The sequence below is a fragment of the Nycticebus coucang genome, chromosome 3, assembly GCF_027406575.1.
Source record: "Nycticebus coucang isolate mNycCou1 chromosome 3, mNycCou1.pri, whole genome shotgun sequence".
In the NCBI taxonomy this organism is placed as follows: domain Eukaryota; kingdom Metazoa; phylum Chordata; class Mammalia; order Primates; family Lorisidae; genus Nycticebus; species Nycticebus coucang.
This window is the reverse complement of record NC_069782.1, coordinates 20,450,273-20,465,473: the sequence shown is the minus strand read 5'-3', so window position 1 is coordinate 20,465,473 and position 15,201 is coordinate 20,450,273. Positions and strand designations below refer to the sequence as shown.

Sequence of the window (15,201 nt, the reverse complement as noted above, 5' to 3'; positions counted from 1 at the left end):
CCTTCAGCTCCATTTATCACCACACATTTTAAGTTTGAGTATTTGCTTGTCCATTTACCTGTCTGGACTTTGAGTTCCTCAAGAGCAGAAACAAACATCTTTGTGTTTTTAGAAAGCAATAGAGAACCTCCATAAATCTGTCACATAAATAAGGCCTGGAAATTTGCTAAAGCTTTGTCCAATTTGGCATCAATGAGACAAAAAAATGGAGTTAAGAGAATGAGGTAACGAAGAAAAAAGGCATAGCAAGGGGAAAGGAAAACTAGAATACTAAAAGAAGTCGCAATTTTTGGAAGTATTTTTAAAGTGGGCAATATGGTTTTTATTCTAATTGTAGAAGGCATTTCTCTCTGTATGAATGTGACTTATTTGGTAACATTTCTGCAAGATCACTTTTTCCTGCTTAATTTAGTACACATATGAATCACACACAGGCTGACTAATCAACTGCTACAGTTTCTGCATCTGGATCACAAGATCGGCACAATCAACGTACAGAACAGTAGACATTTAAAAAGGTATATGGTAAATATATATATTTAGTTACACTTGCTTGTTACATTTTAAGAGGAACTAGAGAGAAGAGTTATTAACACGGTGCAAGCCATATTAAATTAACACAGCACTTGCTCCCTCTGCTTTCACACCAGCCATAACTACACTGAGGTAAGGAGAGATTTTGTGAGTTTTGCTATTGTGTCGATAAGGAAAGATTTACGGGCCTTAGCCCAGAGGATGGTCTCCTGTTCCTATCTTCATGAGCATCATGGCCAGGTGGAGAACAATCCTGAAATGGGATATTTGGCACTTAATTGGCATTTAATGAACACTTGGCACCAACCTCTATGCAAGGTGCCTTATATACTCGTGTATTAGGCCTTTCATTTAAATCACCCTTCCTGGAGCCTGGCGAGGTGGCTCACAGCTGTAATCCCAGCACTCTGGGAGGCCGAGGCGGGTGGATTGCCTGACTTCATGGGTTCGAGACCAGCCTGAGTAAGAGTTGAGACCCCCATCTCTAAAAAATAGCCAGGCATTGTGGCGGGCACCTGTAGTCCCAGTTACTTGGGAGGCTGAGGCTAGAGAATCACTTGATCCCAAGAGTTTGAGGTTGCTGTGAGCTATGATGTCATAGCACTCTACCCAGGGCAAAAAAGTAAGACTCTCAAAAATATAAATAAATCACCCTTCCTCACAAGGGTCGATCACAATTGGTGAACAAAAATAAATTCTGAAACTCATAAGTATTTATTCAACAAATATTGACTGAGCACTTATGATTAGGGTCTGGGAGGGCAAGTGAACTTGTCTATCTTGCTTACTTTTGTATCCCGAGATGTTAATGGAATGTCTGACACATAATGGAAAATAAAGACCAGATGATTTTGCCTCTAGCCCTCTAGAATCCGTCAACTTCTCTTTCTATGCCCTTAACCCAGCCCAGTCCTAGGTTTCTGCAGACTACCTGCCAATTTTGTAACCATTCTTGCTTCCTCTAATTCACAATTTCTCAACTTTGGCACTTGTTGTGGGGTCTGTCCTATGCATTATAGAATACTGAGAAGAATTCCTGGCCTCTATCCACTAGAGACCAGTAGACAATAGCCTTTAATGGAACCCCACTGTTCTCAGGACCAGCAACAAACTCCTATACACCTAACTACTGAGTGCTGGGAACAGGGCACCACCAACTGCCCTGATCTCCCCTAGAGCTGCACGTTGCCTTGCTCTCCACCCTCCAGCCACATGGCCTTTATCCACCATCTTTGCCCTGACTTCAAGGCCTTCACACTGTTTCCTGGGCTGAGAGCAGGTTTTCTCAACCTGGACACCACTAGCATGCGGGACTGGGTGGTTCTGCTTTGCAGGGGTCTGTCCTGTGCATTACGGATGTTTAGCAAATTTCTGCCATCTACTCACTAAGTGCTAGCAGCACTAACCCCACCCCATGCTGTGACAACCAAAAGTGTCTCTAGACAATTGCCAGTATGTCCCCTGGAAGACAAAATGACAGCCAGCTAAGAACCTCTCCCCTAGAGCAAATGTGCCCTCCTTTCCTCCCAGACTCAGAAATGCCTACCCTTTAGAGTTGAACTCAGCATCAAGAAAGCCTCTCCTGACCCACTGCCACCAGACAAGACTGATTCTCACTGCCAGTCTCTCCATGAACACCCTCTACTTCTTGGCTGCATTTCTCACCCGTGTAATGAAGTAACACTTACACTTATTCTGCATGAACAGAATATGAGCTCCTTGTCAGCAGGAACCAACTCTGCTTTGTTCACTGCTATATCCCCCGCACCCGGTACAGTGCTCAACAAATATTTACTAACTGAATGAATGAGCCGGACACTCTGCAGGGGCACAGGGATTTGAAGGTAAGAAAGAGGGTGGCGCCTGTGGCTCAGTGAGTAGGGCACCGACCCCATATGCTGAAGGTGGCGGGTTTGAACCCAGCTGGCCAAACTGCAACAAAAAATAGCCAGGCGTGGGCGGCGCCTGTGGCTCAAGGAGTAGGGCGCCGGTCCCATATGCTGGAGGTGGCAGGTTCAAACCTAGCCCCGGCCAAAAACCACACACACACACAAAAAAAATAGCCAGGCGTTGTGGATGGCACCTGTGATGCCATGGCACTCTACCAAGGATGACAAAGTGAGACTCTGTCTCTGCCTGTGGCTCAGTGAGCAGGGCGCCGGCCCCATATACCGAGGGTGGTGGGTTCAAACCCAGCCCTGGCCAAACTGCAATAAAAAAATAGCTGGGCATTATAGCGGGTGCCTGTAATCCCAGCTACTCGGGAGGCTGAGGCAGGAGAATCGCCTAAGCCCAGGAGTTGGAGGTTGCTGTGAGCTGTGTGACGCCCCTGCACTCTACCAAGGGCAATAAAGTGAAACTCTGTCTCTACAAAAAAAAAAAAAAAAATGAAGGTAAGAAAGACTCCATCCTTGTGCTTGGGATGCTGAGTACAGAACTGCCAAATAATTTTCATCTCCTGGGCAAGCTCAATTAACTGCTAGCTGCACTGAGAAGCTGTGCGGGTAAAAATACAAGTTTCTGTGAGGCACCGAAACACAAGGCAGCACATTTCAATGTAAAGTGTTGGGTCAAGACACAAAGTTTCCTTGGGAGCAGTTGCAGACTCATCCAAATTATGGTATAAAGATCCAGGAGTTGGACAGAGATCAGAGGTGGATTCTCAGAGATAAGTGGCATTCTGTGACTACAGCTCCACCTCACACAGGGGAAAGATGGAAGTTTCTTTCCCATCCATTCGAGCCTAGGAAAAGAGCTCAAAAGGATCACCAAGAGAGCACGTTACGAGTCTGTGGAGTAGTGGGTGGGCCCCGTGTCCATCTCACACCCGAGAAATATAAAGGGCTGGCTAACTGCTATGAGGACAAGACAGAGGTTGTCACTGTGCTGAAAACAGCCCATACTCCCCTAGTTTGGAAAAGGATGTGGGTGTCCCATGCACCAAGTGTGGGCCACATAAGAGAGAACCAGCACAGTATCACCTCAGATCAGGCCCTGGGCCCCCTGGAGGGCAAAGAGGCTGAAATGAGAAGCTCCAGTATCATCAGATTCTTAGCGGCTACGGAGTAAGTAGCAATCAGTCTGAATGAAGCAGCATCTGGTCTCATCAGGGGAAAACCAAGTGACTCCACCCAAGCATGATGGTAGATGTGGTCTCTGACGGGTGTCCTTTGACAGCCCTCAGGAGGTCAGGAGAGGTGGCTTACACCTATAATCCCAGCACTTTGGGAGGCTGAGGCGGGCAGATCACTTGAGCTCATAACTTCAAGACCAGCCTAGCAAGAGGGAGACCCCATCTCTACTAAAAATGAAAAACTGAGGCAAGAGGATTGCTTGAGCCCAAGAGTTTGAGGTTGCTGTGAGCTATGACGCCATGGTAGTCTATCAGGGGCAAGAAAGTGAGACTCAGGAAAAAAAAAAAAAAAAAGGAAAGAAAGCACTCAGGGGAAAGGAGAGAATAAGCTCTGACATCTGCAAAACCAGACAGCTCCTGCATCTGTTTAGGAAGGCCTTTCTTGTCCTGTTTCCTTCTTCCACATGCTCCAACACAGGGCCAGTCAGAGAACAAAGAGAAGCGCAGGTGTGGGAAGTGAAAAGCAGCCCACCAATGCCACCCCTCCCTTCAACTGCAGGCTTTCTGCCTGATCAGGCCTAAATTTCAACTTAGGCTTGAAGTTCTCTTATGCCTGAGAACTGAAGACCTTAAATGCTAACTTGACATTACAGTTTTTATTACCTAGCAGTGACCCAAGTCTTAGGTCCACCTGAATTTTCTTCCAGGGGTGGGGTAGAGTTAACGCTGCAAGCTGATATAAAGGGCCAGTGGGAGATAAGAAAGAGGCTGGCTACACAAACCACAAGTTGTACTTATTCAACACGGCAACTGTAGACAACTGCCTACCCAGCATCACTTACCTATCCCTCTTACATAAAGGAACCCACCACCACATAATGGGAGACAGGTCTCCAGCTCCATGGGTAGGTAAGTCACATCAGTCTAAAAGTAACCTCTTCCTCCTTTTAAAGGCTTCATTTGGAAATGGCTCTATGACCCAACTGGGGCCAATGTCAGGAAGGATTGCTGAGGGGCAAGTTCTTCCTCTCCTCTGGGTCTCACCAACATCCTCTGACCAAACTAGGGGAGTGTGGGCTGTTTCCAGCACAGTGACAGCTCTCAGATGCTGCAGGAACCCCAAGCCATTAGAAAAATTACTCTAGGGCGGCACCTGGGGCTCAGTGGGTAGGGCACTGGCCTCATATACCGAGGGTGGCAGGTTCAAACCCAGCCCCAGCCAGCTAAAAAAAAAAACAGCAAGTGATAACTGCAACAAAAATAGCCGGGCATTGCGGCAGGCACCTGTAGTCCCAGCTCCTCGGGAGGTTGAGACAAGAGAATTGCTTAAGCCTAAGAGTTGGAGGTTACTGTGAGCTATGACGTTACAACACTCTATAGAGGGCAATAAAGTAAGACTCTGTTTCAAAAAAAAAAAAAAAAAGAAAGAAAGAAAGAAAAGAAAAATTACTCTAAAACTATGTTCAGGCTCAGGAAGACAAACGTGCCATAATAAGGAAGCACCGTCTGTCTCGAGAAGGCAGGTACGTGGTATAGGCAGCTGGAAGAACATGTGGACCTGGAGCCTGCTGAGGCGCAGGAGATAAGAAGTCATGGATGTCTGGATGGCGGGAGGCTGAAACATGGCTTTCTCCATAGACAGGAGGATATAGCCAAGGAGCAAAGCCTGGGGAATCTAAGCCTGAGAAGGAACAGTGAGTGGAGAAAGTTCTTGAAGAAAGAGGAAGTGAGAATTTCCAAAAGCATGGAGCGCCAGATACTGCAAAAGAGTTAAGTTCTTTTCTCACAACACACTAAAATTCATTAACAAAATGATCAATATTTAGACCTCAAGAGTAAGCCAGGTCAAATGCAACTATCAAATCATCATATTAAATTAAAGATATATACTGAATGATTACTAAAAGATTCAGGAGGGCATGCCTGAGTTGTGTTTAACAAAGTTTCATATTAACGTATCTACCTAAGAATGCAAGTTTTACATATTAACAAAATTCTAAAAATGGAAAAACCTACTTTTACATCTTCTAGTAGGAGGTAAAGTGCTAACAGCTATCACAGACAATGTCACCGTTAAATGCCAAGGAGAAGTAATGGATTCTGACTTGAGCCTAGGACATCTGTTGCTCTTAGCCTTGATTGATTGATTTTTTTGAGACAGAGTCTTACTTTCTTGCCCCTGGTAGAATGCTGAGGCATCATAGCTCACAGCAACCTCAAACTCTTGGGCCTCAAGTGATCCTCTTGCCTCAGCCACCCAAGTAGCTGGGACTACAGATGCTCACTACAACACCTGGCTATTTTTTAAAGACCAGGTCTCACTCTTGCTCAAGCTAGTCTTGAACTCGTGAGCTAAAGTAATCTATCCACCTTGGCCTCCCAGATTGCTGGGACTACAGACATTAGCCACAGTGCCCCTTGGCCCGTCTGTTGATAATAGCCTTGTGATTATCCTCTGGGGCCCCCTATCATTCACGTGATCCCCTTGAGATTGACAGCGCCACCCATACCCCCAGGTCTGGAAACAATCCTGAGGTTTAGCAAGAATTTCATAGGGGCACTCATTCCCCTGGAGCCCTGTGTCTAGCCAGCACAAAGAGAAAAGAGAAGCCATCTTTCTGTTGCAGTTACTAAACTGGAAGAACAGAATTTGGAGTTGCCAACAGCAATCTTTACTCCCCCTGTGGTGAGAGCTTGCTTGCCTGAAAAGTAAACCAAAAGAGAAAAACAGAGCTGAAGAAAAGGGACAAAAAGAGATTCCTGATAGCATCATCTGAGTGCCTTGATCCACCACTGCCAGAAATTTCACCCTGTATTTTTCAATTACCATGTGCATTCTAAGAGCAGGCCTCCCAGGCTTTTAGAGAAAGTTACCAGAGTAAGAATGACAGAGCATGAAAATGTGTAAATCATGATCAGACCAATCTTTTATTTGAGAAATAAAATCCAATTATAAATGTTCTGCATCCAGAACACAAAACTTTACTAGAAATGAGTTTGAAATAATACTAGTTAAGATCATCCCCAATTCATTCATTCATTAATCCATCCATCAAGTACTTATTTGGTACCTCCTGGGTACCAAGCACTTTCTAGGTGCTAAAAAAAAAAAAAAAAAAACAGCAGAGAGAGGCTGGGCACCATGGCTCACACCTGTAATCTAGCACTCTGGGAGGCTCAGGCAGGTGGATTGCTTGAGCTCAGGACTTTGAGACCAGCCTACACAAGAACTAGACCTCATCTCTACTAAAAATAGAAAAACTAGCTGGACAGAGTGGCACCTGCCTGCGGTCCCAGCTACTTGGGAAGCTAAGGCAAAAGGATTGCTCAAGCCCAAGAGTTTGAGGGTGCTATCAGCTATGACACCATGACACTCTCTCTACCCAGAGTAAGATTCTGTCTCAAAAAAACAAACAAACAAACAACAACAAAAAAAAACCAGCAGAGGAAAAGAGATAAGGTCCCTGCGTTGATGGATGTACTCTATCTTTCCCAAACTTCCCAAAAGAAAGAGACTCTTTTAAAAGGCTCTGGGTATTAGCTTGCATTCCCACCAGCAGTGTAGAAGTGTTCCTTCTCTCTTACTCAAGGAACTAAAAGTAAACCTGCCATTTGATCCTGCAATTCCTCTACTACATATACACCTGGAGGATCAAAAATCATTTCACAACAAAAACATTTGCACTAGAATATTCGTTGAAGCCCAATTCATAATTGCCAAGTCATGGAAGCAGCCTAAGTGCCTATCGACCCATGAATGAATTAACAACTTGTGGTATATGTATGCCATGGAATACTACGCAGCCATGAAAAAGATGGAGACTTCACATCTTTTATGTTTACCTGGATAGAGCTGGAACATATTCTTCTTAGTAAAGTATCTAAAGAATGGAAGAAAAAGTATCCAATGTACTCAATATCATTATGAAACTAATACATAATCACCTACACTTTCATATGAATGATAAAACAAAACTATAGGCTCGGCGCCTATGCCTCAAGAGGATAAAGCGCCAGCCACATACACATGAGCTGGCGGGTTCAAATCCAGCCCCGGCCTCCAAACAACAATGATAGCTGCAACCAAAAAATAGCCGAGCATTGTGGCGGGCACCTGTAATCCCAGCTACTTGGGAGGCGGAGGCAGGAGAATCACTTGAGCCCAGGAGTTAGAGGTTGCTGTGAGCTCTGATGCCACAACACTCTACCCAGGGCAACAGCTTGAGGCTCTGTCTCAAAAAAAAACAAAAAAAACTATTGTCCAGAAAGAAAGAGGGAGGAGGAAAGAGAGGGGAGGAGGGAGGGAAGACTGGGAGGAGAGAGGGTATTTAGTGGGATCTTATCTACTGTGCATAATGCAATGGTACATTTTAAAACTATTTTTTTTTTTTTTGTAGAGACAGAGTCTCACTGTACCGCCCTCGGTAGAGTGCCGTGGCGTCACACGGCTCACAGCAACCTCTAACTCTTGGGCTTACACGATTCTCTTGCCTCAGCCTCCCGAGGAGCTGGGACTACAAGCGCCCGCCACAACGCCCAGCTACATTATAAAACTATTAAGAGTAGAGTATATGCTCAGTTCCTGTGGCACAGTGTTACAGCACCAGCCACATACACAGAAGTTGGCAGATTCTAACCCAGCCCGGGCCAGCTAAAACAACAATGACGATTGCAACAAAAAATAGCCAGGCATTGTGGCGGGCTCCTGTAGTCCCAGCTACTTTGGATGCTGAGACAAGAGAATCAATCACTTTAGCCCAGGAGTTGGATGTTGCTGTGAGCTGTGATGCCATGGCACTCTACCCAGAGCGTCAGCTTGAGGCTCTGTCTCAAAAAAATAAATAAATAAATAAATAAATAAATAAGTAGGGCAGTGCCTGTGACTCAAGGAGTAGGGCGCCAGCCCCATATACCAGAGGTGGTGGGTTCAAACCCAGCCCCGGCCAAAAACTGCAAAAATAAATATAGGCTCTGCAGGGCCATTCTCATTTTCTCTGTAGCACAATCTCCATCACAATATTCTTCTCATGTGAAGAATCCCATAAATCTGTATTCACAAAACATTAAAGCTAAAATGGGGGCCTTGAAATCTAGTCTCACAGTTTTAAAACATATTTTTTAAACAATGACACCTTTTCCTCTCATAAAAAAATTTACATAAAAAAGGTAAGAGGGCCAGCTGAGAATAACTCAGTTTGGGAACCCCTGAGAATCCCAGTCTGTGCTGAAGCTAGTATGTGACTGAAGACTATCCCCTGATTTTCAGAACAAGCCTCTATTTCACCTATCTGTTGCTTCTGACCAAGAACACACTCAAAATATACCTGTTTAATAAATGAATTAATCAAATACGAACCTGATAACTAATTTTTCTCAAAATTGGGCCAGCTACTTGGGACGCTGAGACAAGAAGAAACTGGCTTCAGATGGACTCAGTTTTCAACCCCTCTTTATCAATGAAAATATCTTATTAATCTAGCCCGGTGTGATGTGGGCACCTGTAGTCCCAGCTGCTCAGAAGGCTGAGGCAAGAGAATTGCTTGATCCAGAAGTTCAAGACTGCAGTGAACTGCTGCAGGTGGCTATAATCCTAGCACTCTGGGAGGCTGAGGCAGGTGGATTGCTTGAGCTCATGAGTTTGAGACCAGCCTGAGCACAAAGCGAGACCCAGTCTCTACTACAAATAGAAAAACTAAGGCCCCAAAGTTGGAGGCTGCTATGATGTATGACATCACAGCACTTTACCCAGGGCGAAAGCTTGAGACTCAATCTCAAAAAAAAAAATAAATAAAGAGACTGCAGTGACCTATGTATGATAGTTCCACTGCACTCCAGCCTGAATGACAGAGTGAAAAATAGACATAAAAATTTAAAACATAGAAAGCAGGCAAGTAAAAGGGACCAGAGAGGCCACAGACAAATCACGATGAGCAGATTCTATCTGAACCTGACTTCCTCAGGAAGTTAATTATTGGATACCTGTTTCCATACTTAGTTCACACAAGGAAGTGATGTTTGTTACACACACGCATTCCCCAGCCACACACACTCAGATACACATACACCAGAAATCTATAATCTTCATCCTGAAATCCAAAAAGCACCAAACACCAGAGGTCTTTTTTGTACCTTATTTGGCAACAAAATCTGACCTGACCTGAAATCATTTTGCAGCAAAACTTGAGCTAAACTGACTTGAGGCTATTTATACTCTGTATTTTCCTCATGAGTGTGAAAGATTGTACATAAATGGTTCAACTAAATAATGATGGTCGTAAAATAATAAATTTTTACCTCAAAAGCCACAGGTCTTTATTTATTTATTTTATTTTATTTTTTTAAGACAGAGTCTCACTTGTCACCCTCCATAGAGTACTGTGGCATCACAGCTCACAGCAACCTCAAACTCTTGGGCTCAAGGAATTCTCTTGTCTCAGCCTCCTGAGTAGCTGGGACTACAGGCACCCATCACACCACCGCTCAGCTATTTTTCAAGACGAGGTCTTGCTCTGGCTCAAGCTGGTATCGAACCTGTGAGCTAAGGCAACCCACCTGTCTCGGCCTCCCAAGTGCTAGGATTACAGGCATGAGCCATCCCGCCTAGCCTGCCACAGATTTTTAAATTTGTACAAAAGCCACTAATAGAGAACAAGTATTTATTTTTATTTATTTTTTTTTTTGAGACAGAATCTCACTGTTGCCCTCGATAGAGTACAGTGGTGTCACAGCTCACAGCAACTTCCAACTCTTGAGCTTAAGTGATTCTCTCGCCTCAGCCTCCAGAGTAGCTGGGAATACAGGCACCCGACACAACACCCAGCTATTTTTTGTTGCAGTTACCACTGCTGTTTTTAGCTGGCCAGGCCCGGGTGCAAACCTGCCACCCTAGGTATATGGGGCTGGTGCCCTACCCACTGAGCCACAGGGGCTGCCCAGAGAACAAGGATTTAAAATCAGAACCCTCTGAGCTAAAAGGAATCTTAAGAGCAATAGTCAATCTAATGGCTTCATTTGTAGTAAGGAAACCGAGGCTCATGCTCCCAGAGGCAACATGACCTGCACAAGTCAACTAATTTACCATAGACAGGCTGTACTTGGCTACCCTCACCAAAAGGCAATGCACTTCTGTGAAACTTCAAACTGTTGGGCTCTAAAGATCTTCTTGCCTCAGACTCCCAAGTAGCTGAGACTATAGGCGCCTGGTTATAATTTTTCTGTTTTTAGTAAATACAGGGTCTCAATCTTCCTCAGGCTGATCTCAAGCAATCCGCCGCCCACCTCAGTCTCCCAGAGTGCTAGGATTACAGACATGAAGACACCTCACCTGGGCTCAGTTCTGCTTTTGTTTAATCAGAATTCCCAAGGGTCTTCCAGAAAGTACTTGGCTTACCTTAAAAAAGCAAACAAGGGCAGGGCAAGGTGGCTTACACCTGTAACCCCAGCACTTGAGAGGCCAAGGTGGGTGGATTGCCCGAGCTCAAGAGTTCAAGACCAGCCTGAGCTACAGCGAAACCCCATCTCTAAAAGTACGGTACACCCTTGATTGCACTAATGTACACAGCTATGATTTAACAATAAAAATAAATAAATAAATAAAATAAAAGTATGGTACAGTACTGTGGCAGGTGCCTATAGTCCCAGCTACTCGGGAAGCGAGGCAAGAGGATTGCTTGAGCCCAAGACTTTGAGGTTGTTGTAAGCTATGCTGCCACGGCACTCTGCCAAGGGTGACAAAGTGAGACTGTCTAAAAGAAAAAAAAGCAAACAAAACTTTTAATACTTTCCTCCCTCCCTCAATTCTACCTTTCTTTCTCAAAATTTGAAAGAGGGTACAAATGGCTAATTGAAACACAGCAACCAATACCCCTTACACTGAAAGGGAAAAAAGATAATGAATGCATTCAGTTAACCATGATCTTCTTAGTCCTTTTATCCATTACAATTAGTGAGCTTATTAACAAGATGGTAGGTGCTGAGCAAGGTGACTCACGCCTGTAATGCTAGTTTGAGACCAGCCTGACCTAGAGTGAGACCCCTGTCTTTAGTAAAAAAAAAAAAAAAACCTAGCATTTTGATAAATAAGTTTATAAAATTGTGACTGAATCAGCTGTAAAAAAAAAAAAAAATCTAGCAGAGTGCATCGTGGCAAGCTGCTGGGAAGCTGGGGCAAGAGGACAGCTTGACTAGGGCACTCTATCCAGGGCACAGAGTAAGACTGTCTCAAAAACAAACAAACAACAACAACAAAAAAAACAGGGCCGGACCCGGTGGCTCACATCTGTTAATCCTACCACTCTGGGAGGCTGAGGCGGGTGGATGGCTTGAGCTCATGAGTGCGAGACCAACCTGAGCAAAAAGCAAGACCCCTGTCTCTACTAAAAAAATAGAAAAATTGAGGCAAGAGGATCACTTGAGCTCTGGAGTTGGAGGATGCTGTGGGCTATGACAGCACAGCACTCTGCCCAGGGCAACAGCTTGAAACTGTCTCAAAAAAAAAAGTTGGTAATATTAACTGTACGATCAAAGTGTTCTGCTTCAAGGGTATATTTCAAAATAAGTATTAAAGACATTAACTAGTCACTAATAGTAGCAGTAGTTACTACCATTTAATGAGGATCTGTTAAGTGCCAGGAACTGTGTGCGTACTTTACATACAGGTCTTTTTTAAACCCCACCATCAACTCTGCCAGGAAGGTATTCTTATCCCCAATTTAAAGATGAGGAAGCTAAGAGAGGTTAAGTGTCCTTTCCAAGATCAGAAAAGGGACAACTGGGCTATAAAGAAATTGTTAAGAGGTGTGCTTAGGGCGGCACCTGTGGCTCAAAAAGAGTAAGGCACTGGCCCCATATGCCGGAGGTGGTGGGTTCAAACCCAGACCCGGCCAAAAAAATGCAAAAAAAAAAAAAAAAAAGAGGTGTGCTTAAAATCATAGACTCGGAGCCAGACTGAGTAGATACGAAGCCCAGCTCTGCCATGAATTATGTGAACTAATCTGTGCAAATGGCTCAGTTTCATCACCTGTAAAATGGGTATAATAACAGCCACCTATCTCACAAGAGTGGCGATGTGAAGATTAAATTAGCTAATGTACACAAAGCAGTTAAGAGCCTGGCACCTCATAAGGCTTATGAAAGTATTCTCCATTATTACCATCATTAACTGGAGCCAGCATTTCAAATTCAGATCTGCCTAATCCCACAGCTTCTCTATTCCACTGTGGAATACAAGTTCACCACAGGCCACCTGCCGGTTCCTCTCATGCCACTTGTTTGCATTCTTTCTTTCTCATTCCGCTTTTCTGGTGCAAACTTTTAAGAAATATAGCCATTTTAAGACTGATAACCAGTCTGAGCAAGAATAAGAACCCCATTCTTACTAAAAATAGAAAAATAATCCAGGGGCAATGGCAGGGGCCTGTAGTCGCAGCCACTTGAGAGGTTGAAGCAGGAGGATCACTTGAACCCAGGAATTTGAGATTGCTGTGAGCTATGCTGACCACAGCCCTGTAGCCTGGGGCAACAGAAAGAGACTGTCTCCAAAAAAAAAAGACTGTGACAAAACATTTTTCTTTCAGTAAACAGTCACACTAAATAAAAGGGAAAAAGAAAAAAGCATATCAAATGAAAAATTTTTAACAACTGATGCCTTTAAGTCACCTTCACACTGTACCAGTTAATAAATAGCTAACTTGAGGGCGGCGCCTGTGGCTCAGTGAGTAGGACGCTGACCCCATATACCGAGGGTGGCGAGTTCAAACCCAGCCCCAGCCAAACTGCAACAAAAAATAGCCGGGTGTGGTGGCGGGTGCCTGTAGTCCCAGCTCCTGGGGAGGCTGAGGCAAGAGAATCACCTAAGCCCAGGAGCTGGAGGTTGCTGTGAGCTATGATGCTATGACACTCTACCAAGGGCGATAAAGTGAGACTCTGTCTCTACAAAAAAAAATAAATAAAATAAATAAATAAATAGCTAACTTGAAATTAATCTGAATTTTAAAAATCAATCCAAAAACAATAAGGCCTTTATGCACAGATACATGAAGTTGCAACACACGAAAAAAGATAGCAGAGCGGGTGGTTTTGAGATCCTGGAATAATATTAAGTACATATTGCACGTTTGCAAGTGTGAAGCTTTCTCACCCTTACCTATAAGACATTACCTTTTTATTCTTACCCGTAACAACTACTAAAAGGAAAGGAACACTTGGAAATCAAGCCACATAATTCAGTCATTCATTAAACAAATACCAAGATTGCACACTCTGGCAGTACCTGGCACTGGGCTCAGTCGGGGTTACAGTATTTAAACAGACAGAACCTTCTTTCACAGAGCCTACAATCTGGCATGAGCACAGACTTCAGGAAATGTATACTGTAGGAAACCATTCTGTTAATTTTAAAACCTTCTGCACCACCACTCCCCAAAAGAAAAATACAATGAGACAAATTTCAAACCAATTGAAACTATAACTTTTCTCCCACTTACTGAAAGTAGTGTCTGGAAAATCAACGTCCACGTACTCTTCCAGTTCTGATCTGCTCATAGTATGCTCACAGCCTCTGTATATTTGCTTATGTTAAAGAATACTGCATTAGGCTTAGCGCCTATAGCTCAAGCAGCTAAGGTGCCAGCTACATACACCAAGCTGGCAGGTTCGAACCCAGCCCGGGCCTGCCAAACAATAATGACAACTACAACCAAAAAATAGCCAGGCATTGTGGCAGGTGCCTGTAGCCCCAGCTACTTGGGATTCTGAGGCAAGAAAATCGCTTAAGCCCCTGAGGCAAGAGAATCGCTTAAGCCCAAGAGTTGGAGGTTGCTATGAGCTGTGATGCCATAGCACTCTGCCCAGGGTGACAGCTTGAGGCTCTGTCTCAAAAAAAAAAAAAAAAAAAAAAAAATACTACATTAGACTGTCAGTAATGAAATCAATATCAAACTAAACCAAAGGGTATTTCATTCCAGAAAATGCTTAAAGTATGTGTCCAGAAGCACAAAATCCATCCAACCAGGTGTTTCCACTTCCCCTATCTTTTGCGCGGACCCTCTCAAGAGTTTAGTCTAAGGGAACAACTTTATTGTACATTAACTAAGAGCAGATCAAGAAAGGCCTGGCAACTGTGACCTCAAGTCTAATATTAGGTCGGGCACCGTGGCTCATACCTATAATCCTAGCACTCTGAGAGGCTGGGGTGGGTGAATTGTTTAGCTAACGAGTTCAAAACCAGCCTGAGCAAGAATGAGACCCCCATCTCTAGTAAAAATAGAAAAACCGAGGCAAGAGGATCGACTGAACCCAAGAGTTGGAGGTTCTGTGAGCAATGATGCCACAGCACTCTACACAGGGCAACAGCTTGAGACTGTCTCAAATAATAAAAATAAATAAGCATATTCCATGGACCTACGGGTTGGTGCTGGCTTCCAAGAGGTCCCGTGATGAAGTTCAAGACAATTACCCAGTTCTCCATCACATGACAGGGGGCCTGTTCCCAGCTGATCTCAGGACAGGGAGCAGCTTTCCCAGCTGCCAAGAGGTCTTTCACATCAGTGAATGCATAGCTACCAGCAGAGCCTCCAGGGGCTAACTGATGTACA

The 15,201-nt window shown here is 44.2% G+C and overlaps 1 protein-coding gene across 3 annotated transcripts in view; it reads right to left on the bottom strand.

Annotated features, from left to right (window-relative positions):
• GNPTAB (N-acetylglucosamine-1-phosphate transferase subunits alpha and beta) overlaps positions 1-15,201 on the bottom strand; it is a 97,265-nt gene that overhangs the window by 81,071 nt on the left and 993 nt on the right. The window lies entirely within an intron of this gene.